A 27740-nucleotide genomic window follows, 5' to 3' on the forward strand; every position below is an offset into this window, starting at 1 on the left:
CCTGAAGCCATTTGTTTGCTAACTTTACTTGTGTCCAATGGTCCCATTAATGGGTACACATCGCAACAAAAGGGCTTTCATTTTTTCTTCCAACATCCATTTACAATTATTGAACTAACCTCATTATCAGGTAGATTTATATCATTAACAAAACCAGAATTTTTCATTCACCACCAAATTTACAAAGTTTTCACTTTTTGATCCTGTAGCCAAAATATTCTAGCAAGCATTTGGTGCTTACTTTGGCTTTTCTGTAGTTAGTAACAAATGACTTTATTATTACTTAAGTATAATAGCTTAATGTTATAATAATTTTCCAAATATTTTAATATTAACAGAAATGGGTTTCTTTAAATGAATAGTTAATACAGGTAACAATGGACCTCCTATTTTAAACACAACATCTTACTTGCTTATTTTGTGTTAAGGTAAAGACAAGCATATTAGCAAACTAACAAAAATGTATAAATATTACCGTATTATCTACTAAGGGTCTAGCCTCATATTCTTAAACAAAATTCTGCCCTTGAGTTCCCTGTTAGTTACATTTTAATGACAAAGTATTGTGTGGTTATACAGAACTATAAGTAGAACTGTCTCTGAGCATGATAATTTAGATCTTGACTGAAAAATGGTGTCTGACTTGTGATTACAGTGAGCTGCACATTCTTCTGAAATATGTTTCCATAAATCCATATTTATACAAAGTAATACAGAAATATCTTTCTTTTGGTGTTAGAACTATTTAGAAATTCATTGAAATAAAGAAACTAAACATTGTAAGAATTGTGAAGATTGGATGACATTGACAAGTTTCATTTGTGAAGAGAAAGTCAGCAGGGATAGACAGTGTAACACACAAGTCCATGAGTACAGCTGCTTTTGCTCCGTCTCTCAGTGTTGCAGTTTTGCTCAGTCATCTATATTTATTCTTTACCCAGTACCTAAAAAATGTTAGGAATGTGGCAAGCTTTGTGCAGCCACAGTTTTCATAACACAAAACAGGAAACTATCTCAAATACTCTGGTTGATCAATCTTTGTGTTGCAAGCACAATGCCTTGAAAATCCACCTGCTGGACGTGGGGTGGTGTGTGCAAAGAGATGTCATGGTGATTTGAGAACTGTTGAATAGGGAACAGAGGCTTTTCCTGCCCCAAGCTCACCACGCTGGTTTGTCTGGCTCATTACATGCCGAAACTTCTGATTGATGTGCTCACTTCAGTCACGGGTAATTTTAACTGATATATTAAGTAGCGGCTGCTTCCACTCCATTATAGTTCCTCGTATGGGGCAAATCAGAGCTGGAGTCTTGTCTATATTGGGCTGACCTAGAGCCATAGTGTGCTTTTGTTTGGATTTAAGTAGGAGGCAAGCTAATATTTCAACACTAGCAAACTTGTACAATCTCGCCTTTTCTTAATTGTAAGGATCCCTGTGGTAAAGAGCTTTTTATTGCTACCACATAGCTCTTTAGAAGCCCCAAGCAAGCTAAAAATGTTGTTAGTTGAGTTTCTAAATGCATAGACGTTCTTTTGAAATGTAGAAGATTTAAGTGGATTAATACTATATAACCAACTACAGCAGCTCGCCTCTTACCTGCTTATTTTTTGGAAAGTCATTGTTTCTTATTAGTAATTTTGGGGTATATCTTATATTTGGGGACAAAACACAGTTCTATCATTAGCATTTCATAGTCCCATGTCTGCACAGAGTAATGATCCTAAAAGGAATCACCAATAACAGGTTTGATATTAATTTATACCAATATTCATAAAAATATAAAATAATTCATCCATATTAGTAACTTCGCTATTTAAAAATGTTAAATACTAATAAAAATAGCAGAATTAAAATTAGAAGTTAAACTAAACAACCAACTAAATAAGTGTCTTCAAATAATTATTTACTGCAGTTAAAATAAATAATATTATTATTTTTAACATTATAATTAGAACATAATTTATATTAGAATATAGTTCTTTTCCATAAAGCAATTAGGAGGATCTTTTTCAGTTAAGTAAGATTTGCTAAATTTTTCAATAATTTCTTATTTAGTGATTCCTAAAAATGTGAGATCTGCTTAATCTACATATATTCTCTACAGAAACTAGTAAATTATATAATTCATAACCCACAAGACATGCACAAGGGAAAGTAATATGAAAAACTAAAAATCATCAGTCTTCCATATATCACAGACAAAAGTGACAAATTAAGCTACCATCACAAATCCAGAGACAATTAAGATATATATTATATATACGTGTGTGTGTGTGTGTGTGTGTGTGTGTGTGTGTGTGTATGTGTGTATGTCTATTTGGAACTAGTTGATACAAAATGTCATACTCACTACCTCCAAATCAAATGCTTTTCCATTCAAAACAGATAAAATTAAATTGCCCATGAAATTAAAGTTTATAAATTTTGAATTATTTTAACTTACAGAATCTTATAACCTTTCTGCACAATGCAAGTCATAGGAAGCTTTAGAATTTTCTAATTTTAGATGCAACTGTACAGCAGCAAAATGAGTGTTTCTTGAGATGGACAGATCTATATATGTTTTTATAAATATAGATATAAAATCATTTGTTACCCAAGAAGATATTAATTTGTACTTTAAAACAATTTACTCTAGCTTTATTTTTTCTGTAAATAAAACAGTTCAGAGTCAGATACATAAATGAGATTTTATGCAAACATAGTTATATCCAATGATTATCATTTTGTCCGTGGCTAATTTTATTCTACAAAGACTGAGTTGAATAATTGAATGGGAGAATATTGGGATAGTAAAGCCTGAAATATACGATATCTAATCCTTTACAAAATTTATTATTTAACAACACATTATCTAGAATAGCTATTAAATGCTAAAAATTGAAGTCACTATTCATAAAGTTTGAATATTTAAATTAAAATATAGTAAAACAATTCACAATTTTTCTATACTCCTTTCAACGTAATTATCATTTTATACTGACATTGAATACATTAAATATCACAGATAATATGACTGTGAATAATTCATAGCTCTCAAGGGAAAAGATAACATATAGGATATAAATTTGAAGAATTATGTTAATGCACTTATTAATGTATTGCTTCATACATATTAAAACAGTAAAATAATTTTTAAAATTTCTCAATAATTAGGTTTCTTTTAGAGAGTCAGATAAGGCAACTTTTTAAAACTTTTTTGTTTTTGAGATTTTATGAATTTTAATTTTCCGATGAAGGAGTACATGCCATAAAAAGGTCACAGTTTTCTCTCCAGTGAAGCACAACATCCATATAATTATAGCTCAATTAGAGAACTGGAAAGACGAAAATGAGGTACTCAACGTTCACACTCTGGGTGATGGAGCGGGAGACAGGCGCTGCTGGAGGAAGGTGACTCCATTAGCTGTTTTTAAAGACAACATTCACTAAGCAGCCATTGCTTTTTTTCGTGCCCAGAAGTCAAAGGATGACATTTTCTTTCCTCCAACATCCTTCACTGTGTAATGAGTTCTAATCAGAATTTGAAATTTATATATTATACTCTCATCATAATAGAGGACAGAGATTCTATGCGTAAAGAAACCCACAAAACAGTACAGTGTATTTGCTAAAATGATGGATTTGAAAGCAACCCATGTCACCTATGGGAAATGTAAATGTTGGCAATATTTTAGTTGATTTCTTACTTCCAGCCTGGCATTGTGTAGTTAGTGATTTTAAATTTCACATCAACAAATATCTTAATAACTCCTCTAAAAAAACAATAGCTCAAGAATCACCTAGACAGTTTGGTAAAATATAAGTTTGAGTCAGAAGATCTACAGTGATGTATGACATGCTATATTTCTAGCAAAATTCAGGTTCTTGATGATACTAGTAGCAAGACATACTCTAAGTATCAACAGATTAGAAAACACCAATGAGGACTAAACTTTTTGATACTGAAAAATGTGGAATGCATTTTCTCCTAGGGGACTTTAGTTATTTTATTCCTTTGAGGCAAACAGTTCAAAAGCAAGTAACTAAAGGCTGCCAAAATTAGGTTCAAAGAGAATTTCTTAAAATATTTTTAGTATCCTGAAATTTATGTTTATGTAAAAATATCATTTCATGAGGAACCATAAGAGTTCAGTTTTTAAATGTTTCTGATTTGCAGCAATGTAACTACATATTTTGGAGGAGTGTTAATAAACATAGCTAAGAAAATAATTTCAGTTATTTATTTAACTTAGCTTTATTACTTTGGCATATTCAACATAAAATGTTGATTTTGAATATTTCCCTTATTCAGAAGTGAACAATATTAAGTTGAAGAGTTCTATGTATTGTTTATTAGTGCATACAGTAAAATATATGTCTATGTTGTTAACCTATGACAATTACATTATTTCCATAAATTAAATGTATGATGGCTATCAAAAAATCTACTCTTTAAAAATGTCATATCTAAATAAGTAGATCTAAGATAAAAATAAATTTAAGCAATCCTCTAGATGAATAAAAAATCTAAATAGATATAAATATCCTTTACAAGTTAAATTGGTAAAGAATAATCAAATTTACGGAAACTATGTAAAGATTCTCAAAAATTCAAACCTTAACATGATAAAAAGACAAATTTACACTTAAAATCTAGGGTTTCTCTCAAACATTTCAAAAATATATTATAATAGGTTTTTAAATGTGAAATAAAATCATACTCAAGAAAACAACAATTTACATGATTTAGAAATTCTTCAATAAATCTTTGACGCGCAGGAGCCAGGAATTATCAGAAACATACAAAATAAAGTGCAGTGTATGGTCATTAGTGTCCAACATTAATAGTTTCCAGTAGATTAAAATACAATACAAATGATATGTGCCTAAACACTTAAAGTAAGAAATTTCAAAAAACAAAAAGTGAGAGATGTGATAGAGAATTTTCCATTAATTAGATACTATGTGAGGGAACTGGCAATTGAATTTTAGGAAATTTCATTATAAATTGGGTTGAACTTCTTTAAAGCCATAAAGAGATAAAGAACATTATTAAATTTCACAGGAGGAAGTACAAAATCCACTTAGCCTGTTGCTAATCTCTTAAAATTCTTCCAGTGAGCACTGATAAAGATGTAAGATCTAGGATTATCTGATCTCTTTCTTCTACTTCTGTTACATTCTTCCCATTGATTGAAACTCTACATGAAGTGAAATGCTTAGAAATACAACTACAGAAAAAAATGCTTTGCAATGCTGAATGCCTTTGACATTTAAAAAATTACATTTCGGAAAAATCTCATATGCTTAAATATGAAGTGAACATGTAATGGACAAAATAAACAAATCAATACATGATTAAAAGAAGAAAATAATTCGTTTGAATTCCAATGATTTCACAAGTGCAGTTAAAAGTACTACTTACTTCTAAAAATATATTTGAGCAATTAATTTCTAAAAGAAATTAAAGAAATACACAAAAACTAACCATTGTTTACTTCTTCACAATTTAACTCATTTACGCATATGGTAGTAAAATGCTTGCTGTATAGTAATTATTTCTCTGCTTGTACTCTTTTTTATTACTTATCCATTATAAAAGTTACCAACTTTTGAAAAGAGGAATCTACTGAAGTATAAATTTAAATTGAGTAATGACCAGCAAGCAGATTTTTTACAAGTACAAAACATTTTTTTACCTATGAATGTTTTTCTGTTACTTCCTAAAGAGTAACACATAAAATATATTTCATTTTTTCTAATATTCTTATATTTTAATATTTGTGATTGCTTTAAAACTGTTTTTCTTTATTTGTAACCTTCATTTTAAAGCATGCATTTTCTAAGAATTCAAGGCTTATGCAAAAAGATGCCAATCTCCTCGAATGAGTCAACATCCTCCTTCCATGATATCTACACACTTGAATAGAGATTTTACCTCAAGTATTAGTTGAAAAGTCAGAAGGGTGTGAAAATACAAGAAGCTGAAAAATGAGGACAACACTGTCAATTTTTACCCCCAAAATGATAACCTCCAAATGTACTGGGATCTATTAACTAATACTGTGTAAACAGAAGTGAAATACAGCGAGCCTCCAGAAAGTTTATCCAGGAGACAACTGGATTAACTTATTAAAATTAATCAATTTGGAAAACACAAGTAAAAGGAAGAAATTCCTATTAATGAGTTCCATTTATCGATTGTGTTATTTCTCCAGTAGCCTTTTCTTCTACCTTTCTTGATGACAAAACATCTTTGGAATAAAAATATGATACAGATTTCTCAATATAAGATGGAGATAACGGGACACTCAAACGGATGTGTCTGCTGTTATGCTTACTTTCACTGTTACTGTCATTGTCCTTGATCTGTTGATCTTCTTGTTCTCTACAACTAAGGACTGGCTCTTTTCACCTTGCTTTTACTGCTGGCAAGCTGTATGTTTGACAGACACCTAAAATGGATTTTTGTGTGTCATAAAATGCAATCAGTTATCATTGCATGTAGTCATCCCACAGCTCCTTTGCTCCAAGTAGGATGGTTTTCTGCTATTTTTCTATCCATGTTGTATGCTGAATAGTTTTCTAACTCCAAAGCAAATCAAATATGACAGCCTTCAACACCAAGTTACTGAATGGCAGCATTTTTTGGCAAATGTATGCATTTTAATAATTTTTAAAATTGTTCTTTCAGACAGTAACATATTTAAAAACACAAAAGTTTAGATCTGTCCCTTTAAAATGGAAAAGTTGCTCAAATTATGCAAGGAAAAAAATAAAATAAAATGATCTGACTTGCCCAGAACCTTTCTGCTGGCAGCACAGTGCCCCCTAAAGTTACTTTTGAAAGAAAATGCCGCAGTTTCTCAAAATCAGTTATACATTATTTAATAAAATGACACTACTTGAATTCATTTTATCAAACAGATACACCTTTGATAAAATAGCACAATTCCTTAAAAAGATACAAAAGTTGTTTTTATTTCACTGATGAATTTAATTACAGTTTTTATCTGAGCCATTATACATTGTTACAATATATATAACATTAATAAAATGAAATACTCCAACACATGAAGAAGACACAATTAAATGCTTAACCTGATCGCAAAATATTCTATGGCAGTAACATGTTGACCATCTAACTTGCTGAATAGATTCATAAAAAAAAAAGCAGAGTAATTTTGAAGGTGTAAAGTTGTATTTAGGAAAATATAAATTATAGTCTGTGTCTTGGATAAGTAACTGAACAACTGACAAATATGGAGAAATAGGATGTAGAGAAAATTTATTGATAAATAATGACTTTGTTTCTATAATGAACAAAGTAACTATGACACTTACCTCTTCTTCAGAAGATAATTTTCTTTATATAAAATTTATTTAACAATATGTTATGGAACAAATTAATTTTATTATTCCCAAATGTATTACAAAAATAACAGGTTGCCTAAAAAGTGTTAAAAGGATATCTTGTATATAGGATATCCTGTATATAGGAATATCCTTGTATATAGGAATATCCTTGTATATAGGAATATCCTGTATATAGGATATATTTTTTTCATTATCTTCCTTTCACTCTAATTCTACTATTTATTTATTTACTTGGTACCAGGTATCAATCACACAACGTCATGTTTGCAGGCAGGCACTTACATCACTGAGCTAAATCCTGGCTCATATAATTCTGCATATTTCATAGCCTGTTTAGAGCTCTCGGTATAATATTGATAGGAATAGAAATTGCACCTGTCGTTATTGGCTTACTTGTTATGTTTAAAATTTGAAAATAACTTGTCAAGATGGGTGCTGTCCTCAGTGAAAGTCACACAGTTTTCTAAGGTTATAAATTCACTCAACGGCAATCCAAGTAGACTAGTAGGACTAGTAACTAAATCTTATAACACAGTGTTTTAACCACTGCTGTAATATTTGCTTGTGGTTAAACTTCAGAGCTAAGCATTATAAAACCAGGAGATTTTTGTCATTGAAAATAAAGACTCTATCCAAAACAGAGGCCACTTTATCATAATCGTATAATAGCAGCTGGAGGGAGAGTAGTAATAGCAGTACTTGTTATATAAAGTGCTTTGGGTCAGTGGATACAGAAAAGAGTTTGAATTCAAGTACCACTTTTGTTGGTGTAGCATACATTTTTCTAATCTAGAAAAATTTATTGAAACTTGGTTAATTTGGTGAAACCCATTGAATTTCACGTAAATTACTGTCAGGTCATTCCATCCTTGCACTTTGTACTCAAACTTGTTTTGGATGTAAAAGGATGTAAAAGGATGTAAAAGTTTTGGATGTAAAAGGAAGAAAACACTGCATGACTAAGGAGTGTGTATCACTGACTGACTTCCTTTCATCCCCACGTTAATTTTGAGAGCATGTATAATTTCCGTCAGTTTTTCCCAGCCTGGGGTACTTGAGGTTCAGAGAGGTGTTTGGCATTGCCTAATATCAGATTGCTAAAGAAAAAGAGTTAGAAATAAAACCTTGTTCTTTCTTTGAAGATAACGCTCTTCCCACCTCTTCCTGGGGTCACTGAGCCCCAGGCCACGATGCAGAGCTTCATCACACTGTTGCCAGCCAGGTGCATAGGACCTTCGCCCACCACATCAGTCCGCTGTGTGGTGATGTGTTATGAAAAGCATGCAGTTTGTTTGGAAAACTCTGCATGACTATCTATATTTTCTATTTGAATATAACTTGTAAGATGGTTCTCTTCTTTATAGAATCCAGCTTACTAATACAATTCCTGTTTTTAATTGATGTGTTCCTCTTATTTTAATTTTCAATAAAATAGTAGAAAATAGTTGCATTTTTCAGTGTATCTTATTTCCATTATAATGATGAAGAACATATTTTTGTTTTACACTCTAAATCATACTTTATGTGCTAAGCAGTGTCAGGTTAGAACAAAGGAATAAAAATATTTAATCACTTCTGGTGTTTAGGACCTTGACATTTGACCATCACTTTCTTTTCTCAAGAAGATATTTTTGTGCTGCTAAACACCGAGTGATGAAAACATTTATTGAAATGTTATAAAGTTAATTTTTTTTAAATGTGCGCCTAGAAATTAAATAAATGCCTAAATGACAAAATAGCATTTCTCAAAATACAAAATAGGCTACACGGCATAAACAGTTCAGATAAAATTCTGGTATACCAATATAATTATCTATGTATCTATTTGTATGTATGAAACTATTTGTTAATCACAAGATGAGAAGAATATGTAGGTAAAGCTGCTTTATAAATTAAACTCAAATTTAAAATCCATGTGTTTAGTTAACAGGAGGTACAACTTTAAATATAATTCATAAAATAACAGTTAGTGCTAAATATCTGTTTTAATAATCCTGTATATATTAATTTCATGAACAGAAATGCATAAATTATCTTTATTTTTGAATTTGAATCAGCTTTCTTTAAAAAGAGTAGATTGTGGAAAACGTGTGTTCACTCTTTTCAATGATAGAAAAGCTTCTTACTAATAGAGTCGTCAGGTGTAGGAATAAGAGCCCTCATGCTCTGTCCTCTGAGTCACCTGCCTGCTGCTACTTTCCGTGCGTGCCTCTGCCCTTTTGCTGAGGTGGTTTCTGGCCAGCACAATCTTGCTAACTGTTTTCTCGAATTGTATCCCCAGAGTCCCCCACACACACAGCCCCGCAGCGGTGCAAGGTCTGCCCACTAGCCCACTTTCTCTTTCTTTCCTTCCTCTTAGATCTTTGATCCTTGGATTATTAGCAGTTGATGATTTCTTTCATGTTCAAAATAATTCTGCTGCTCTGGAGTGATTATAAACTAGCAATATTTTTCTCCCTTCAGTATCCTGTCTTTAATGAATATGGATATATTTTTCATTTAGTGTTTGTAATTTCAAAGAGAATATTTCCCAGGAGGTGTATTAGGAATAATATTAACCAACAAAATATAAGAAGACAGAATGATTTTTAGAGACTGCAAAGAGCTATGAAGAAAGACTTTAGTAAAAGACTTTCTATCCTGAGAGCTAATTTGGAAAGTACTATTAAATGTAAATTAAATATGTATAATACATGCATAACAAGTTAATAAACCTGTGTTACATTTCTGTAGAAAGCAATCTCTGTAGACTCCATAAGTTAATCTTCTTTATATTATCCTAACATGCTATTTTATTTTGTAGAAAAGTATATATGTGTGTGTATGTGTGTATTAGATTCTTCTAAGTATAACAATTGTGATTTTTATATTCTTTGTTAGAAAACAAACACAAGCACACACACACACAAACACAAACACACACACACAACACACACACACACACACACACACACACACACACACACACACACACACACACACGGGAGATATCGCTAGCAAATAAAGTTCCAGTGTTCTTGAAATATATTAAAGATTGTATGTATCTTTCTTCTTTAAATAGGAAACTTCTCCTAAGCAGTGTTAATCATGCAGGAACTATCCGCATGAAAACAAGTCTTGGTTATAAAGCAAAACTATATATGATATTTGAAGAATTTTTAAGGTATAGTCAATTTTCAATCCCACAGGAAAAAAAAAATACTACTGCTCCCTTTTGATATATGCTGTTATCAAATGAAGGACACTATTTTATACTAATTTATTTTTACATTAGTGGTACATATTTTAGAATTTTTCTATATTCATAAGCAAAATCTTTTGCCTATTTTGAGTTCTTTATAAAAACATGAAAAGATTTTACGGAAAAAGATAAAAATGTTATAATATTAATTTTCTGAGCTTATGAATGAAGCGTTATGTTTTTAATATTGTACCATTCAATTTTTTTAGCCTAAAATTTAAATCACCAGCATATTTTGTCAAAACATTACCAAGTGAGTAACTGAAAATTTAATCTGAGCTGTGGAAAAGGTTCATTAGATTTTACACAGGTTGTATTTGGATTATTGGCAGCAATTTTAATTTGACAATAGTCTTTGTATTTTCCAACGATGAAAAAATATTCAAAAAGAACTCATTTTCAAAGCTCAAGGAAACAGATTTTAAAAATTACTCTATTGATTGAATCATTTACACTTTCTTTAATGTATACAATTACAAATACAGCATTAGTTAACTGAGGTCAATCAGTCACTTATAGTAATTACTTATCACATTGAATTATGAATGCCCTAATGACAGAAAGAAAGAATGCATTTATTCGAATAGGATTTTTAAATACCCCTTTTGTCAATTTCACGTATATAAGCACATACCGAGTACAACACTAAGATCATATCTGTGATCCGTGAGTGAATGAACTCTCTGGATGCTCCCCTTTTAGGTAGCCATCACAAAATAGAGCCACAATGTCAAGTGATTAGCAAATGACAAGATGATACATTGTTAATTTTTCACCTTGGTCAGACACCTTTAAAATTAGTGAAATCCTTTTTTATAATTAGTTTCTATGAATAGCAACTTTCTATTATGGAATAGTTTTCCCTTGAAATATTGCTTCACATTCATTAAAATAGCATTGTCCTTTCTGCAAAGTCTAATACCTAGAATTATATTGTGAAGAAGGAATTTGTTTTAGAGTTATGCCTTGCTGCCCCTTTTTCCATGCCAACAAAAATGTTAAATATTAAAGTTTGCCCTTCATAGACTTATTTTCTATTTAAGTACATTTTAATAACTTAGACATGTATATTTTATATGATTATTCATTTTACTATTTGCTCTTTGATTTTCTTGTATTTAAGCAATAATACATAGTTAATGTATATCATGGCATTAATTTACTCTATGAAAATTATATTATAAGAAAGAAATAAAGTAAACATCTGTTACCTTTCCCATTAAATTTACTAAATGATTTACTCTCCAATTACGGGAAGCTAATTCAAAGAGGTTGTAGAATTAAATTATTTAAAGAATTATTTTTGTTTGCTTGTTCCTCAACCTTATCACAGCTTTCTCTTTGTAAGAATTTTATAATAATAAAAACACATAAAATGAAAGTACAAATGCAATGCCACCAATTTAAAATGAAATAATTTGTACATGTTTAAGCCTGCAGTGTGACAGTTTTTATGATCACAACATCCTCACAATTTTATTTCTTGCTTACTTATGTTATTTCATATATAATTTGTGTTTCATAATGACTGTATGATTCAATTTTAATAACACCTTTATATTACACAAGATTAGGACAAAACTTGTTAAACTTCTCATCTAATATTAATGTCTAATTCATTTCATTATATCACCAAATAAAGTTTATAGAATCACAATTTTTGCATGATTATTGAAAATCATTCCTCATATATTCTGGGCAAATCTTCTTTAACCTTTAAATACTAAAATATTTATTTCCCTGGAATGTGTTCCATAGACTGACATAGATAACTAATGAATATAATCATTGAAATGAATTTAGGGATATTGCTTAAAAATAAATAATAGTTTATCAAATTGAATGGTTCTCTGATATAGAATATTCTGATAAGTAGTAATTTTAGAAATGTATTAATAATATCTCAAAAAATTAACTTTTAATTCTTGATTCCCATTAGGAACAGTAATTTTTTTTAGCTTTTATTGACCACTTATAATTTTGATTCCACTGTTCATAGTATTTAATAATTTACAGAGAATTATATCTAAATTTCTATTAAAGTAATATTTTGTAATTATTAATGAAAACATATCCCCAGTATTTTTCTCTTTTATTAAATTTTTCATAAATGAAGCTAACAGGCAACTTCAAAAGTGCTATACTGTGTTGTATTTTTCAGTCTCTGTAGTTTTAAGCACTATTTCCCTTGAACAGGTGAGCATTTCATTTTCCTTGCACTTGACTTGTTGTCTATTTTCATACAATTTATGAATTCATTTAGATTCTGTGTTAATATTTGCATCCTTGTTTTAATATTTTTCTAGGCAGATAACATCTCATTTTTATTTTACTTACTCTAAGCTAATTAAAGGAATTAACTTTTATCCAGGAATATTTTAATATTTACATGTCCAGAATTTGGTTTCATCAACACACTGGGAAATGTTTTACATTTATTAGTTAAATAAAATAACAAAATATAACTAGACTTGCTGAAACTTATATTTATGTTCTATTGTTTTTAGTTTTTGCATTGTTAAGATAGTTTAAACATCTAAAATTATATACCAGCTTTGATTCAAAGATTCACCATTTCATATATATTTACAAATTTTATCTAGGGAAGTCTTCATGTAGGACATAAAATTTTTCCAATTTATGTAAAGTTATTAATTTTAAGGAACACTACTACATGAAATATAGATTACTTCTAACTTCGTAATATGTATTAGAAAAAAATATGACCATGGATACCTATGTAATACTACAATTTGTAATTTATATATTGTATATTTAGTTAGATGAAACATCTAATGATACATAATGATGCATTTCAAACTCTTACTATATTGATTTACTTGCTTAAATTTTAAAATAATTTATGTTTGTAAGGTTTGCTAAAATGTACATAGAAATTTTACATTAGATTTTAGAATCCCACATGGTAAAAACACAATGTTCCCTGTCAAGGAAGAATTAGAAAGTGTGTGTAAATTAACATGCAATGTCCTGTTTGGTCTTGTAAAGTGCTCTTTTTAGGGTTAGTGTGTACACTTTTGATAAATCAGTGGCCATTAAATAAAATTTCCACTTCAATCTTTCTGTGTTACTGACTTCGTTTCCCATCCTTCTGGCATATACCACACTTCTGGGAAAAGCACATAGAACTTACCTTGTGGCCTTCTGTACCAGTAAAAAATAAAGATGGTGTTCCAGGAGAAGGGAGACTCTTGGAAAAAGAGAAGAGGATTTAGGGAGAGTAAAAGTAAAGAATGGTAAAACAGGAGTTAGATATGATTTCTGTGTGCCACATACATTTAGAAAAAATTGCCATCAAGAAATCTAGTACTCTGAAACACAAATAGGCAGCAATAAGCATCTTTTTGTGCTATTTTAATAAAATTATACTTTGGTTTGTTGAATTATATAAATATATTCTCTAAGTTAAAAGATAAAATCATCTAGAATAAAACCAGCTAGCTTATAGTTTACTTACAAAGCCAGACCCTGTCTATAACACTTAAGAAACCAGTTACCCAGAGTAACCTCACATCCACTAAACCAAAATCTCTAAATTGGATTCATACCTGTGGTTCTTAAAGTATTCTTAAAAACAGAATATCTTTCCAGGTGCCTACCATATGAACAATTACAACTGTGTATACTTTGAGTAAAAAGCTTTATGAATTATGAGATATTTAAGACTCTAAACATCACACTAAACTGCAATAGAACAACCACTGAAATTTTAAAAAATAAACTTGATTAACTTCAAAATGCAAATCAAAACACAAGACTCTTTATAAAATAAATTCATAATTTGTGATTAAAACCACAGCAAAATTTCTATTAAGATTATGATTATATAAAATATAGCTACAAAGATTTTATATTAAATACAAGCTAAAATAATTGAATTGAATTGAATATTCTCTCCATTTAAATACATGACACTATAAGTAGATTTTAAAAAGTGGGAAGAAAAACTGTCATAAAATAAATGTGTTCAAATGCTAGTATTTTTGCAAAGGGATACAATGCGGTTAGGCACTACTAAATGTTTTGTAAAGAATGACATTAGGGAGCAAAATATTACTTTAAAAGTAGACAAAAGTCCATGTGTTAGTCATCTGAGCTATTTGTATAGATTTAACCGGTAGTTTACTGTTTCTGTGGGGACTGAATTAATAATTTCAATTTTGTCCTCTTTTTTTTTTTTTTTTTTTTTTTTTTTTTGGTCTTTTTCCTTTTTATCGGTACCGGGGATCGAACTCGCGACTGCCTGCTTTCAAGGCAGGCGCTTATGCCGCTGAGCTAAACCCCCAGCCCCCTTTGTCCTCTTTTTTTACCTCCATCATGGTATTTTGTCTTTTAATTTTCGTGGATCTTCCACACAGAACTGCATTCTGGCACTTTTAAGTCCGGAATGACTCCCATCCCTGTTACTTCGCAGTATTTACCCACGAGACGTCTCACTGTCCTTACTCAATCTCAGCGTCAGTGGATTTGTGGAAATTTATTTCTGTCGGGCTCCTCTTCATACATTGCCTCAACTCTTATAAAGTGCTGTCATCTAGTGCTTGGGTTTTCTCAATTTTTATTCAAAGTTGAAGATTTAAGTTAATGAAAAAATATATTCACCCCAAATTATGCATTGAGTGGTCCAAGTAGGCAGTATGAAAAGTGAATTCAGAACAGAGGCCATGCCCTTGAACTCATGCATTTGAGACATGAGCTCAGTACTACTCAAATGTATCAATGTAAAAAAAAATCATGAAACATTTGCAAAAAATACAAATGTTTGTGAATATATTCTTGAGAGAAACAAAATTATGAAATCTAGCAGAGTTTTCCTAATTTCAGAAATCTTTTTTTTTTAATTATTACCTATTTGCAGTATATGGTTAATATATTTGCTGTTGGTAAAAGTACATATGTAACAATTTTAATTCTTTTTACATTTCCTTCCCCTCTACAAATTAGAACTCTTTATATTTAATAAATACACTACTTGAATGATATTTAGTAACAAGTGAGTTTAGAAAATGTTGCCTACTAATGGGAATCTCTTAATAGTCTATGAAAAAATCCTTTGCATTGCCTGGTCATAGGGTCAGTAACCTTGGCAGTAAATCCCCTTCATTGTCCTAATCTTTGGTGTACCGGCTGTACTGACTGAGGACTGAACTGGTTTGTCTAACATCAAAGTGCTACACTATGATGCTTCTCTGACTTCCTCATAAAAAAAAAAAAAAAAAAAAAAGGTGGGCTTTTTATGCACCCTCATGATTTGGAGTTCAAATAAATAGTGAAAATATCAGTGAAATAATTAGTTTGGGAGAAGAAAAATTTCCATAGTGACTGATACTTTACAGATGGAATAACTTATTTACTACTGTTCATTTTTATTTTACATGGTTAAACTTTATTGTCACTTATCACTGGCTGTGTATTACACATACTTTCTAAAGGCTTACCTGTATGAGAGTGAACTAGTGAAAACAAAATTATTATGATAAATCTGATCTCATAGCTTCATACAGTGAAATTTTAGTTTAATTAGCATAGCTTAGGAAATACTCAAATACATGAACATTTTCCAGTTCATTCTTACACATGTTCAGTTTTTGCAAACACTTCTAATGACCAGTAATTTCTGTAAATAGTTACACTATCTACCTACCTGACAAGAAATGTTTAGTCATATTGTATAAGAAAAAAAATTACTTTAAATGACTACATTGGTATAAGTGTAGGAATTTCAAATCTATAGCCTTTTGGCTATATCTTCTCTGTATATTATTTCTGTTGTAGTCACGGGTTGTGAGGAGAACAATTAGAATCAGGATATGGATTCTTATAGTATTGTTTTATGATGGTCACCCAGAGTTAACAGAAGAAAATGAAGAAAATCTATCCACATAGCAAAGACATAGAATATTCACCCCCGGGCCTGAATCCCACAGCAATGTACCTTATGAGTTCAGATGAAAACCCAGAGCCCATGATTAGGCCTCCCACAAGTCCACCTGGAGGTCCAGAGCCCACAAGCAGAACTCATGGTAGTCCCCTTTACAGATGCATGCTGGGAAGGTCAGTGGTGGAAGCTACAAAGCCCAGCAGGGTGAAGAAGCTGTGCTTATAGGTTGAGGGTTCTATGCTGGAGCTGAGAAGTCACACTCACAACAAAGACCAGGGCTGTACTGAAAAGCACCACAGCCATCCTCAGTGACAGGGAGTCCCGGAGCTCCTCCAATGACAAGCACAGTCGAGTACATGCCAGGAAGCCAGCGTGACGAGTTCATCCTGGAGACCTCACAGCAGACCTCTTCCTATCCAGAGCCAGGAAGCAATGCTCGATATGAGGACCAAAGCTTGTCCAGGAGAACATAATGGCTCAAACAGCAACGTGTAGGAGAAGCCACAGACTTCAACACCTCAACGCATTAATACTTCAACACATCTCTTTCTCCTTCTCGACGTCTCCGTTTATGCTGGCAACCTTGTTCAGGTGAAACATCTGCGCTCAGCAGCATGGTAATTCAATTCTGCTGGCGTTACGCTGACCACCAGTTTAAAACCCTTAACAATATATGTGTGGGTATTTGTATCTACAGATAGACCTGCACTCAAGGCAAACATAAATAGTAACTATATAGCAAATTGACTGTTGAGATCAACTCTCTGGGGCACTTTTTTCTTCTCTCAGTGTGGAGCCTTAGGAGACGTTTATACGTCCCTGTGGTGGAAAAGAGTATTAGTTTGTGGAGAATACAATGGCCCACGAAAAAAAGCCATTCTCAATATTCACATTTAACACTGATCCCTACAGAAAGGCAAGTTCACCTCTCAATCATTTGTACCACATTCAAAAATCACCATCTAAAATTTCTTCAACATTTACATTGTATGTAGTGCCTACACTTCCAAAGACTTTTGTGCCTCATTCTGAAATATTATATAGTAAAGATTTGTTTCTCTAGCATTAAAACATCTAGTAATGCAGTGAAACTAAGCCCAGCAATAGAAGTGCAAACAACTACTTGGAAATGCCATAATAAAGATGAATACATACACATATAATTTGCAGAGAGAAAAGTAATAGTATCAATGAAACAAAAAATAGTTACCAATGAAAAAGATGAATACTGAGCCACAGGAAGAGCTCTTGAGAATTCAAAGTATAAAAGTGGAAATTGAAATCAGTAGAGAGATTTAAAAAAGAATCTCAGATTTTCTTCAGAAAAAAAATGTGTGTGTTAAAAAAACATAAAAGTCAATATATTTAGAGTATTAAATCAGGATCCCCCATATCTAATTAGTATCAGTTACAGAAACAAATATTTTACCAAACCATCATAAAAGAAAAGTAATTGATAGAAGAATGTGAGTTTCTCAGAGTACAAATATGGCCTGTACTGGGAAATGTGTTGGTCGAGTGAGGGCTAAACATTGCCCATGCCATCACACACATAACCTGTACAAAGGTTAGAAATAATCCTAAAGAGAGGAAAGTGTGTGTGTGTGTGTGTGTGTGTGTGTGTGTGTGTGTGTGTGTGTGAAGAGGAGAGAAAACACGGGAGAGAGACAGCAGGGAGAGAGACCAAGAGAATATGAATGTCAGAAAAAAACAAAAAATCACATTGTTCGTCTGGGAGACTGAATGAAGGGGAAAAGGAAAACGGAGAGAAGGAAAGCTTCAATAAAATAATTCAAGAAGACTGTCCAGGACAAAAGGATATTGGTTTTTGTATTATAGCAGTACAGCAGATGCTCAGCAAGACACAGATTTAAGTGATACACACCATGATTTTTTTATAATGTTCCAAAAGTTTTGGAGAAACAGAAAATTTTTAAACCTTCTTTGCGAGGGAGGTGTAAAGGACAGCCCTCACCCCAGGAAAATATACAAGCTATAGGAAGGACAAATTTTCACTCTATTTGCTTTTGGTTAGATGATCACATTATACTTTCTCATCAGATTCTAATTATACTGCGTCCTATTCTACATACAGAGTAAAATAAAGAGATAGGCCTAAGGTGAGCGTGGGTGACACACAGGAAGTAGACTGCATGGATTTTTTTCACTTCATCTTTACATTTCTTAGTTTTCTAAGAAACTAGGAATAATGCTTTTTCTTTTATCCTCAGATGTTCTGATCATTTTAGGATTCAGCTCTCATTTTGGCTTTGAAGTTTTTTTCCACCTTTAATTACCTTTGATGGTGGAGTAAGACTCTTCTACACAGGAGAATTTATAGACTTAGGGTAATATAGCATAAATTTAAAAGAAAAGAAAAAGAGAAAAATCTTTTTGCTTGAAGCACCATTTTAAATGGCACACTGACACACGTTCGGTAGTAACATTTAGCAGCTTTTAACTAAGCTGGTGCGCGCTCTCCCTCCCACCCCCCTTAGAGACAGCTGCCCTTCCAGCTCATGCACTGTTTTTTGCTGATAGACTGATGTCTTTATTTAGGGAGTTATAAAGAATTGCTTCTAGTCATCAGCAGTTTCAAAAACTAGCCATTGACGGAGGATAAAGCCTATTCAGAAGATGGATGACAGCTTTTCACTTGAGGACCATACAGAAGGATATTTCCTTCTATAGAAATAGATTCAGTAGTGTGGACTGAGACTTACCCACTTGGCCAGAAATCGCGACTACACAAACATGATACTGAAAATCGCAGACAGAGAGACACATTTTCTTTCCATGTAAAAAGAATCACACATGATGACAAAACTGCTTCAATCGAGCTTTACCATTTAACTCCCCCCCCCAAAGGAAAAAAAGGTGTCTTCAAAACATCATGCTTACAAAATCTATATTTTTCTAGAACTTGGAACTTGAAGAAAAATTGCTATGTCATTGTAGTCACATAAATTTTTTTCTAGGGCATAATTCTATTTAAAGAGATTGATTTAAATCACCGCAAATAGGTGAAAGGCTTTAGAAACATTTGGAATCGGAAGATTGCTTATTTGCTACTATTTACAAAATGAAGAATCTCAGTTAGTAAATCAGGAAGTACATATACCATGAAAAGCTACTAACATTTAGGAAACCTAGGATATTTTTATTTTCTCATTGGATTTTTTTTCAAATTCTGTGCTGCAAGATGGTCCCATTTACTCTTCACCAATAAGTTATATATTCTTCATTGCATTTAAGATCTCTGTAAAACCCATTTGACATGTCTACATATAGACACTTTGCTTACCGCTGTTATTGTTTCTGTTCAGATTCTAGTAAGCAGTCTATTGCTTTAAAAATTCTTTATGTTGCACACTTTAATCCTCCTCTATGTTAAACCCTCCTTTAACTTAATGAGAGTTTAATACAGATTCTAAATATTTGTCTCCAAGTTTATAAAGAAATACAATCTGAGATTCTTGTTTTCATTTTCTACAGTTCAAACCTTGATATAGTATTATATTTTTCATATCTTCTGTTTATCTATTATATCAGTAACTATTTTAATTTATGCTTATAGTTATAGTTCTTCTTATTTTTCAATTAAAGAAAAGCATATAGTTCTTCATTTACACTAATTTAACCCAGAATTAAGTTTCATTATATGTTTCTATAATATTGGCTCATCAATCTAAATTGGCAAGAAATACAATGTTGTTTCCAAAAATTCCACGCAATATACTATTTCAAGTCTTTACTCCATCGAGTGTTTGAAAGTTGATTCTTAATTCAGAATGCCCTCAGGTCCCACACTCTGCTTGTCCACAGCTGTATCTGCATGCGGACACCTTTGCTACCCCAAGGAATTAAGGTGTAATGCCTTTGATTGACATGTATCATCTCATGTATAATGGCATTTAAATACATGCTTAGTAAATCTAGATTTGAAGATTGTTTAATATATTTTTGCTGTTCCTGAAGGCAAGACCTCTCAGGTTGAGACATTTTTCAACCATTCTTGAAACACACTGTGAGGTCACTAGAATTTCTTACGACTTCCTAACACTCTTTGTCCTATGGTTAATATTATGCTCCAGCTCACAGACTAGTAGGAGAATAGTTAGAACTGAGGCGTTTATACCCAATGCCATGAAAAAGCTAGTCTCCAAAGTTTTAAATAAAAATGGAGCACAGATCCTTTCTACTGTTCAGAAGAACATCCAACTTTTAAGACTACTTAGCTGAGTAGCTGAGGATTCCTTCTTTTCCTCTATAGAAATTTCCTCTCTTTCATTCTTGACTATAAAATAAGTAAATAAATAAAGCTCTACAATTATAGGTAGATTTGAAAACGAAGATATTTAAAATCTATTTTACCATTATACTCAGAGCTCAGATTTTGTAAATCAAAAGTCAATGACATAATTCAGTGAATTCATATTTAAACAATAACAACATATCCTAGAGAAAACAGATGACTTACTGTTTTCTAACTGAAATACAGGAGTGTCCAAGGTAACACATAATGGTTAATGAAATAACCATATCAGTAAATAGAGCAAGATACAGTCCTATTAAATCGTTCATCAATTGCGTATCCAAATTGTGGCACACTTAAATGTCTGCTTTTCAGTGAGTTAAATTTCAGAAGTTAGATATAATACATAATGGCATATGGAAATAAAATAATTTTAAACAGTCCATATTTACTAATCTCTGATCAATGTTAAGATACCAAGTATTAAAAGAAAAAAATTGCTCTTCACATTTGCAAAATTTAGCAATATTATCTAAATATTTATTGTCAGAAGAAAATGTGACAAGACATATAAAGAATTCTGGCTATTTCGATATACAGCATCTATGTGGGATAACACAGCACACTCATGCATTTGTAGGAGGCTTTTGCAAAGAAGTGCTAAATTAAAAATCATCATGCACAGGATATTTTAGAGAAAGATATTGTGAAGGTTAATTTTACTCGGGAATTGTGTGTGTCAAATTGCTAAGCATATTTCTATATCTAATACTGATTTATTGTTCTTTATTGCAATTATCTGTGTGTGAATTATTGTGTTTATTTGACAACTGGCTTTCACATCAAGAAGAATGGAATTCATTTTTACACCCCTACAATAACCTTAGTTCCTGATATACACTACATAATTAACATTTATTTGTTGAAAAATAAGCAAGAGAACATATAAATGGATTAACTGTATTGATTAAATTTAGGCATTGGAACTCCACAGATCAAAAAGGATATTTATGCATCATTGCTAATAAAATGCAAGTGATCATGAACATGTGACATTTAAACATTAGTTATACCTTAAGAGTGTATGAATTAACCCTCAACTGCAGTCACTGTCATTGTATAAAGGTAAATATAATGCATGCATAAACAAAATGAACTCATCATAAGGGACAGAATAGACTTCTTGGTAGCATTGAAAATATAAAAAAAAAAAAATTCCCTCCATAAGTTACTCTGCCAATATCTCCACAGTGAATTTATAAAAAGAATTTGGAAGTGTAATGGCATTATATTAGAAAGTACCTATTCTAGGAAAATTGGAAATTCAACATTTTATTTTACTCTATACTTTCAGTTATTAGCAAATAATAGCAGAAGAGTAATAGAAGCCCATAACAAATATGAACATTTTTATTGTTGGTTTTCATGAGCAGTCACAAAACTGGTAATATTTTGATGAAAATATTAAAATCCAGATATTGTTGGGAAAGAAGATTGTATATATCAGGATGCATATGTCTCTGATCTGGATCAAAGCACAAGAGACTAATGGGGTATCAGAAGAAGAACTCTTAAAAAGAGTCTTAGGAAGTACAGACACCGTAGATGAGATGAGGTAGGCAGAGATGGAACGGAGGCCAGGGCGTGTGAAGTCAGGATGGTGCAGGGAGGACACGGAGAAACAAGGGCGATAGTCCATGAAGTGTTTAACTGCAGTCTCTCTGAAGAAGACAAAATAGTTATAACTTTTTCTTATTTCTGTGATATAAACTCCCCTCCCAAAGTTATGTACAGCTAAAAATATTTAATCAGAAAACCTCCTTAAAGATTGCCATTTGCCTCTTAAGAACTGTTACAGGCATTTCAACTGACTAGTTTTTAGGGAGTAATCAAATCCCTTCTAGGTGGACAAGTGGTATGAAGGACCTACTAGAAATACAAGTAGAAGTATTTCATTTCAGGTTAATGAATTTGCTCCTTATTCTCTAGAAATAACGACCTACCCAAGGCTTTGAGGGGTGTGAGGTCTTTAAAGCAGACTATTCACAGGCCTTCTAATGTCAGAATGAGGTTAATGAATTATAAACTAAAGCTAAAATGGGGCCATATATTTTAGATTGCCAGAGGAAATACACACTGAATGTATAAGTGTGTTTAATGGGAAGTAAATTCCTTTCATCATTTCCCTTCTCCTTTCCCCTCTAGTAATATCTCTTTGAAATGAAATCATGTATTAAAATTGATATTTCATTCCATTATCTTATTTCCTTTAACACTGTCTTATATGTGCTTTTCTAAGAGACTACTTTACTGGGTATAATGCAACTTGCTCAAATAAGAAAATGGAGAGAACATGAAAATGCTATTATTTGTTCAGTTCTCTTTCTTTCAATAAAACCATTTTAGATAATGGTTCTGGTTACTCTTGTTATACTTTTCAGAGCATGTATTCATATTCCTACCTGAATTTATATTGATAAATAACGTAACAGTGGGAAGCAAAGCAAATATTTGTCACAACTGTGGGAAGAAAGGAAAATAAATCAGAGAGATGCTTTGGTGGAGAGTGTGTATGTTTCCCTTCAGAAAGTCTACTACATACTTAAAACTCAAGAATCGAAAATTCTTATAAAATATACTATATTTTAGATATATACTTATTTATATTTTGCTTCTAATTTGGCCTGATAAATGTGAATTGTAGACTGGAAATAAATTTGGGCATCCTTTAGGAATTTTCTTGGAACCTATTTCCTCTGACAAATGACAGACCTGAAATCTGTCTTATTAGTATCTCTAATGCTCCTTCTTAGAGTTTAAGCAACTCTTTCATTAAAATGTTCAACTCATCAAATCATGATAAGTAATTTAAGAAATCTTTCACTTGTTTCCTGGATGAAAGACACGTAGAGCACAATTGGATTCTATTGTGGTACATAGCATTTGGTATGATTATCCGTGACTCTTTGTGTATCACAGTACAATCTTCAGATAAATAAAATAACAACTCACTTCCCTTCACAACAAAGAATATACTGAAAGATAACAATAACTGGGGGATTTTGAAACTCTACGGGATTCATATGTTAATGAACAGCTGTGATGTTTCCCAGACACATTACTAAAGAGAAGACAATTCCCAGGTTTCTGCATATTCTGAAAACTTTTTCAAAGGCTCAAACTAAATGCTAAAAGCAAAAATTCAGTAATTTTCACAACACATCTATATCTCTAGAGTTCTGAGACATTTGTCTGCTTGTTGGGCCACAACAATATTCTTGTTTATTTGATACAGTTTTACCTTTTTACAAAAGTAGAAGTCTCCAAATAACATAATTTTCCAGGTTGCTATAATTTTGTGTGTTCAGAAACATCAAGTCAAAAATGAGAGTTTATCAAGAAAAATAATAATGCTTAAAATAACAATGTCACTTACCCCCCTGCAGAAACCACGTTTTACCATGTACTAGCCACTGTGATTAGTAAAGAGATTCAAAAATGACTCAGGACCCTCAAAAAGCTCTTGAACATCTACTTTCTAAAACACTTCTCCTGCCTTCACAGATTTTAAAAGTTAGTTGGAGAGGCAAGACATATGTACATGAAATGTAAAATAACCACAAAATTTTGAAAATAGATACATTCTTGTATTTTCTTCTGTGACTAAGTCCTCTTGGAAATAACACTGAGAATTTGTTATCCCCCATTTAGTATAAATTAGCATTTAAAAAGTTATTCAGAAACAAATATTACTGCTTTTTTATGAGGCTAGGGCATGTGCCATTTGATTTACTTTACTTCAAGTTAGTCAAACTGTTAGTGTATCTTGTAAAGATTCATTCATTTTTGACATTCACATAGAAAGAAGGTTTTCAATGGAAAGCAATTCAAATACTTCTCATTGTCTGTTCAGTGGGCTGTGCCATGAATATATGAATACATCCAAATGACATTATGTTAATCAAATCTACCAAACGGCAGGTGCCATGAAAAATAGAACTCTTTCAAGAATTATATATATCTACCAGAATTTTATTTTTTTAAGAAAAGAAGATATATGAATATGAAGTGTATACTTGTAAGTTATAGTCATTGCAGTTTGTATCTACATCTGATTTCTAGGTACCTAGGACATTTCTCAACAAACCACAAGAATTTGTTGAGGTTTACCTTCACTAGTCAGGCAACATGTTCGATGCATGTCTTATTACACTTACTCAATATTAGAAGTATCTGCAATTGCACAAAAATAAGGATGGCATCCAATATATTTGGAGAACATTCTACTCTGTATAGAGCTAACAACAGAGGATTTTAGCAACAATGTGAGTAGGTGTATTCCACGAACATACTTTAACCATTTCTTCTATCACTGTATTGCATTAGTTGGTTTCTCTCTTTTTATTTTCAATGTATTCATCTACATTGATTGCTTCCCTAAAACTGTAAAGTTGTTGAAGACTCACCCTCTTGATTCTGGTCTATCTTTAGTCCCATGTGTTTGCATGCATATGCACATATACACACGCTACACACACTAAACCCATAGTACCCTTTCTGACTACCAGAAAGAATTCTAAGAATAGATGACGTTACTGTTTGAATTACTTTATTGAATCAGAACCAGCAAAGTCCCAAGGGCTATTCTAATTATTCAAGTCAGTATATTTCTTTTAAATCTTTAATTTGACCTCCATGTCATTTGAATATGTTGATCATTTCTACAATCAGTGTATGTGACTCATTCAATTGATTGTAATTAACATTTTACTTATAATTTTCCATCATTTTCTTTACTAATTCCAGTTATTTTGCTGATATCTTAATATGCTATTTCCCAAACACAGGCCTTACCTTTTCTCTCTGAGGCATTCTCCATGCAAATAACTAAAACCACCTCACATATCAGCAGCTCTAAATCTAAAGTACACATCAAAACAAGGGAAAACATTTTACAAATGTGACCTTGGGTTTCTGTCCTGGGTCAGTAACTTTGGTGAAGACTTTGCTCTTAGAAAGAGAAAATCTCTAAGAGACTCTAACATATGCTCCTATTTGAGAAGTCCTGATATATATATAGTTTTAGGTCTCTGAGCTCCAAATCCATATGCTTAATTGCTTGCTGGGCATAATCATAGTATGTTCCTATAGTTTCAATTTGCTTTCATCTGGAAACAGAAATCACTAGTTATTCTAACACAAAGCTATTGCATCTTTTATTTATGTTTAACACTGACATTTACATTCATATAATCAAGTTATATGAATATATAATCATATTAATCAAATCAGGAAATTGGAGATAAAATTGTCTGCTATATATTTCTCATCTGGTCTTATGACTATCATCTTAACTGTGTGTGTGTAGTTGTGTATGTTATATGTGTCAGCAAGCCATCTGTCACTTAGTGGTTCTCTTATGCAGGAAAGAGAACGAGCTGTGTTTTATTCAACATATCTATACATTGTATCTACAAATGGTACCTGCATGTTTGTATTTGTTATTTATCCCTGATCTTGAATTTATTAATAATCTTTCCATTTTCATGAATTGTATTTCTGCTTATCTAATACAGATATAGAATTCTCAAAATTCTGTTCAAAAGCAATCTATTAATTCACATCTTCATTGTCTCTTATACCACTCTACTACTACTGAAATGACATTGTTATCATGACTCTAGTGTACTCTTCATATTTCTATTACTTTAGCTGAAAATCTTAAATTATATACATATATAAATTATATACTTAAATAAAAGAGTGACAATCTTTCGTTGCATGTATTGTTATATGTTTTGAACTCCCATTAATTAAAAAAAATAGCCATAGTAGAGGCTTAAATAGAAGTTTGGCATGATACTTGTATGTGTGTAATATACACATGAATGGGACTAAAGATGTAATGTATTTATAATGCAACATTTCATATATTACTTGTGTGATATGCTCTTTAAAAGAATTAGGGAACTGAAATAGAAAAAAAATTAAATGTATTTACTGAGATTGATATGTTATTTTTAGCTAATGTATGACACAATAAAGTGTAAAGAAGATTTACAACTTATTCAATTCACACAGTGCATCGTTAGTAAAATCAGAATGTTATCTGTAAGGCTTCTTTCCTTGTGCTATTTTAATGAAAGAATAAGGTCATAAATATCAAGAGTAACAAGACATTTCTCACTGGTTTGATGGTGAGATTTGAGAGAATTTTCAGTAAGCTTCAATAAGATTATGAATGTCTCAATTTAAATTCTGCTTGGGTATTTAAAACCATTTAAAACCACCTGTTTGTGCATTCAGTTTCTCATGTTGCACACATAAATGTGAGTTTTTGCAAGCAAAAACAGATGCGTTCCTAAAATGTGTCAGCACATTTTCAAAAGCCTACTGGAAATGTGTCCTCATATGTCTCTAGACTTTGTTAACTTACATCAGTGAGCCATATAAATTGGTTTCTTGAATACCCATTAATGCAAATTACTATTACAGGAAAATACTAAACAAGAACCTGTAAAATCTCGCAAAATATAAGCTCTTTCCTTAGAAGAAACTAAATAGACAAAAGTTATTCTGATAATTTTTATTCTAAGGTGATCTGAGAAGAAAACATTGCTTTAAAATTTTTAAATTTTTTCAGGCATAGATATTAATGTGCCTCTTCCCTCTAAATTCACTAATTGATTAAAGAAAGCCAAACATATTTTATATTAAAAGCAGAGACATTTTTCTAACAATCATTTTAGAAGTAGAATGAAATTGAGGTAAAATGTGGAAGATTGAAGAACAGATTGATGTTTAGTATTTGAGAAATAAAATTCATTCATTAGGGTATACTGAATTATTTCCTGTCATTAGAGATACAAAATAAACCAATAGTAATCAAGTTGAAACATGTTTGTATTTTCTCAGTAGTTACTTCTTATGTAAGATCAGTTACACTAAAGTTATCTAAATTGATGCTAAAGGGGAAAATATT

The sequence above is a fragment of the Cavia porcellus genome, unplaced genomic scaffold, assembly GCF_034190915.1.
Source record: "Cavia porcellus strain 051 isolate PalLab524CR breed Dunkin Hartley unplaced genomic scaffold, mCavPor4.1 scaffold_22, whole genome shotgun sequence".
NCBI lineage: Eukaryota > Metazoa > Chordata > Mammalia > Rodentia > Caviidae > Cavia > Cavia porcellus.